Here is a 5,212-nt window from a genome sequence, read left to right as displayed (position 1 = left end):
TAGCTAACTATCAGCTTGTAAACTCGCTCAATGTAATCGACGCTTTATCGACGGGAGAGTGTGTTGATCCCGCTCGCGGTTTCTTTTCTATTCATTTTCCGCCGTCCGTCTAGTCCGTTTTTTTCTTTTTTGTTTTACCGAAAATTATTTATCGGTTTTTCTTTACTCATGTGGATTTGATGTGTAACGTTATTGTTGAACGCTTACACACGGCTGTGAAACGAAGAAAACATAATACATTTAAAATATAGTTTGTTTTTTTATCAGCGTTAAGTACGTTCAATACGATTTGTTTTGCCAAACGATATAGGGAGATAGCTGTTGTTTGATTTATTTATACTTTTTTTGAACGGAAATGAATTGAATTCAAAGGGTCTTCGGTGCTAACGATACTGTTCAAAACGTTCACAGCTATAAAACAACGAGTACTCGGTATTTATTACATTTTGAAACTTTTTCGTTCCACCGCTTATTGAATGTTATTTTTTTCGGTTTTAGTTATGAGTGTTACAACATCAGTCGTTACACTTGGACGAAAGGAAATTAAAACTTTTGCGATGTAATGTAAATAAGAAAACCCGGTAAGTTCTACCTTTTTTCTTTCCACTGTACATGTTTTTAAAATTTGTTGATTACATAAATTTTTATTCGTCTTACCAAAAAATAAAAAGCAACGTGATTGACGTCAATGATATTTTTATAAACACAATCGGATATAAAAAGTATGTATACAATACTTTTTAGAATTCTGTTGTTCACGCCTATGTTTATTAGGTCTATCGTTCGACTACGATTTAATCGTGTCTTTATATTACGTTAAACGATTGGAAATTTGTTTTTTTTAAACACGTTAAATACATTCAAATTGATTTATTTTTCCAATTCGTTATGAAATAAATGTACCGAGTATGTTGGTTCTCTACCTTTTTTGTAAATTATCTTTTTCGTACTACATTACATTTTACATTAATTACTATTCGTTTTTCCAAAATATATTAGAACAGAGCTTTTGTTTTACCGAGAAACATGAGGAGATATAGGTAATCGGATGTTTTCATTACATACACCTGCAATGTATGTAATATATTATATTACATATTAATACAATATATAAAATATATTTTGTTTACCAGATTGATTTGATGTGAAATGCTGTAATGATATTATAAAATGCACACACAGCTATAAAATAATGAAGTAAACATGGTATGTATTATATTTTAAAATAATATATTTGTTTTAGTAAATGAGTCTTATAGTATTTTTTTGTAAATCATTTTTTTTATTACTTCAAACAGTTATAAAAATTAAAAATCAAATTATATGCAATACTTTTTATAATTCTATTGTTGACGCATATGTTTATTAAGTCCATCGTTCGACTGTGAATCAATTGTGATTTTTACCTCTTACGTACTATATGCTTTAAATGTGTTTTTAATATATTTATTAATTACACATTTATTTTTATATGTTTTACTAAAAAATATTAGAAGATATCTATTGGATGTTTTCATTGATATTGCGTCTTTAAATCATGTTATATTATTATATATTTGTTTTAAATACATGCGATTTGATTTATATTTCCACGTTATATAGGGAGATGTCTGTTGTATGTTTTCATTAAACATTTTCTTTGTTAAGGAATAATGCAGTTACTACTTCGGTACTAATGATTAACTAATAAAAACAAACACAACTATAAACTAAAGAAAACATGGTATGCCATGCATTTTTCAACTCATTCTTTCAATTATATATGTTGAATGTTATATTTTCGGTTTGTATAAATAAATCTTACAGTATCAGTTTTTACACTTGGATGAAAGGAAATGAATATAAATTAAAACTTATGTGATATTATAAGGATAATAGTAAACCCAGTATGTTTTAGTCTTAATGTAAATTATTTTCTTTGTACAATATATGCTTTGAATGTGTTTTTAAAACTTATTAATTACATTCATTTTTTTTTTTTTGATTTACCATAAAATATTAGGGGAGAGCTATGGGATGTTTTCATTGAGAAGGAATTTGATTGACTTTACTGATATTTCTATTATCACAAACAGTTGTAAAATTTAAAAATCGAATTATATGCAACACTTTTTATAATTCTTTTGTTCACATTTGTTAATTAAGTCTATCGTTTGACTATGTTTTAATTGTATCTTTTAATTATGTTAAATAATTATAAATTTGTTTTTTAAATATGTTAAATTCATTAAATTTGATTTATTTTTTAAAATAATATAGGGAGATAGTGTTAATGCGATAGATGTGTGTCAATGGTTCTATTGATACTATTCAAATCAAACCCAGCTATAAAATAAAGAAATCGTGGTACGGATTACAATTTTTAACACTCTTATTCCATTATGATACAAGTGTTTTTTTTTAAATATCTTGAACTGTATTGTTTACTTGGCTCATAGTGTTTCGCAGAGTAATTAATTAACAAGTGCTCGAACATGAGTGTAGTACTGTTGCTCTTCGTTCAACTATGACTCATTTGTGTCTTTAAATTATGTTAAATACATTCAATTTGATTAATTTTTCCAAATAATATAGGGAGAGAGCTGTTGAATGTTTTCGTTGCACTTTATTCTTTGGAATGGAATAGAATTCAACGTGTTATTGGTGCTAATGATAATATTCAAATCAAACCCAGCTATAAAATAAAGAAAACTTGGTATGTATTTATACAATATTTAACGCTCAAGTTCCTCTATGATATAAATGTCTTTATAAAATATCTTAAACTATATATTGTTTATTTTGCTCATAGTGGGTTGCAGATTAATGAATTAACGAATGCTCAAACACCAGTGTAGTACAGTTGTACTCAAGAGCTTGGTTATTATTACACTTTTCTCCTAATATTATAAGAAAAATCTTGGTATAGTTTATTTATTTAAACCGTATCATACTGATATGACTTTATATAATGATAAAAATATTTTCTTTGATTATGTTATGTTTCATATTTGTATACATTATCTTCACATATTCTTTAAGCTTAAAAGCACAAATATGCTATGATTACAAGAAACTTTCACACTCTGTTTTTCATAAATTATTTATATTTTTATATATTCATTCTGTATATTTTTTTTAAATATTGTCGATAAGTACTTTTATGTTCTCTGAATGTGAGAAAGGAGTTGGCGACCTCCACGTGGTCTTTCTTGGATGCGTTTTTCACTGAGAATGATTATAGTGTAAAACGCAACTAACGCCAACATTAATGTATACACACCTATTATAGAGTATTCACTTATCGCTCAAATTTTTTTTTTTCAGTTAACATCAAGGAAGGTCTTACTCCATTTTTATAGTTTTTTGTCTACAGACTCGCTTTGTATATATATTCATTATTTATTATTGAAAAAATACTTTTTATGCATTAGGTCTTCTTACTTTGAACCGACTGTACTGTATTTGAAAGTTTTTTTACTTTGATAATTTCATATCTAAAAAAAAATGTCAAGTTCTCTAGCGTTTATGATACTTATAAATTGTTGTATCTAAAATACTTTTCATAAAAGTGTCCCTTCGGTAAGTTAAGTTATGGAAGAAGACACATATAATGCTTTTGTAATCATAAATATATATTTTATTCTGTAATTGAAATATCAAAATCTATATGCATATTTATACCACTTTTTAAATTCTATTCCATTCTATTAAATATAATGATAATTTACATATTTAACTATTGTTGAGAAGACACTTAACTTTGCAACAGTACTATTATTATGTTTGATTATTTTCAATTACACTGCGAATTGCCCTCTGCTTTTTCATTTTTTTTATGTACATATAAATGTTTTGTATATTTCTTATATTGGTTTTTATACGTTTGACACCATGCATCGATTGTCACTATAGTACCGTAAGTATGGTGCCGTAGTATTTTTAAGAGAACAATTAGGTGGGGGTCTCCTAGATAGCGAACGCCTTTGACGCCGAAGGCGTATCAATTTTCCACCCGTATATTATCAAAAGTTAATAATTATCACAAGTAGTAACCGTGGTAGTATTGCATGATACATTATACCTACATAATAATGTTTTGATTATTAATAATTCATATTATTAGTATTAATAATTCATATTATTGATTAATAAATATTAAGCGATTTTCACCCGTAGCAAGGCACACAGAAGCTAGTATAATATAATATAATAATATTATATTTAAAAATTCCAGTTTAAATAAAAATATTTTTTAAAAATCAGAATTAAGACTATACAATAAATTTTCTTATTTTTGTTGTAAGACACGTAATATTGTGTACGTGTCCACCTTCACATAATAAATGTTAAAGAGAAATCGTCACGTTTGTATAAGGAAATGTCCATAGAAATTAAGTACGTTTTTAAAATGTAAATACAACTATTAACACAATAACCTACTCCAAAAAAATATCGTTCCAAAATAATAATTCAAGAGTGCAACATCACATTTTCATGATGCAACCCAGGGCGCGTACAAATGGCTAATTATCAAATGTAGAAATCCGATGGCCACAGGATGTACGTGACGTCCGGGACGATTTCACCAAACAATAGTGACCTAGCAGTCGCAGGACCGACATAAATACCAAAGGGCGAGAGCCGAGAAGGCAGTTAGATTCCACACCTCAAGTCACCCACACATCACCATTGGAGATTCCACGGACTCTGTCCGTATGTACATTGCCTGACCGTTAAGACTTACGAGTTTATCGCTCCGAGCCCTCTGACGCATGTAGGTGTGCACAAGGAATCTCCACTCCGTACATTTTATAACTTATCTATGTGATTTCTCTTGAACTTAAATAAATATCTATTTCATTTATCAACAATATTGTACGATTCATTTGAACACGAGGGTCGCAACATTTTTACTAATTTTAGTAGGAGGTGCGATCGTCCCGTCGTCCAATCCACGAGCCGCCACTGCCTACATATATTGTAAATGTGTTAAAAATATGTTGGCTACACGGAAGTATGACATATACTTAGAAATTTTAAAAATTAAAAATATATTGTGTGTAATTAGTTTTATTTTATAATAAAAAGTAATTTTTATTATGATGAACAAAATTATAAAATAATTTACATGGAAGTTTTAGATATGAAATATATGATTCGCTAGTTGACCGTTACAGGCTTACGGCTATACCCATATTATTTATTTTATTTTACGTTTTGTATGATGCAT

General features: G+C 28.0%; 1 long non-coding RNA gene across 10 annotated transcripts; it reads left to right on the top strand.

Annotated features, from left to right (window-relative positions):
• The first annotated feature begins 62 nt into the window (after positions 1-62).
• LOC112681346 lies at positions 63-2,853 on the top strand. Of its 10 annotated transcripts, none has more exons than XR_003148390.1 (5): positions 63-432; positions 499-581; positions 1,134-1,206; positions 2,003-2,695; positions 2,792-2,853. It is a non-coding gene; the product is annotated as an uncharacterized LOC112681346 (long non-coding RNA). The 10 variants fall into 10 exon arrangements; XR_003148395.1 differs by lacking the exon at positions 2,792-2,853 and having other exon boundaries at positions 2,003-2,346; positions 2,575-2,743; XR_003148392.1 differs by lacking the exons at positions 2,003-2,695; positions 2,792-2,853 and adding exons at positions 1,000-1,040; positions 1,603-1,913.
• Positions 2,854-5,212: the final 2,359 nt, after the last annotated feature.

Source organism: Sipha flava, unplaced genomic scaffold (genome assembly GCF_003268045.1).
Source record: "Sipha flava isolate LNK unplaced genomic scaffold, YSA_version1 19020_pilon_pilon, whole genome shotgun sequence".
Lineage (NCBI taxonomy): Eukaryota > Metazoa > Arthropoda > Insecta > Hemiptera > Aphididae > Sipha > Sipha flava.
This window is presented reverse-complemented; position numbering and strand designations above follow the sequence as displayed.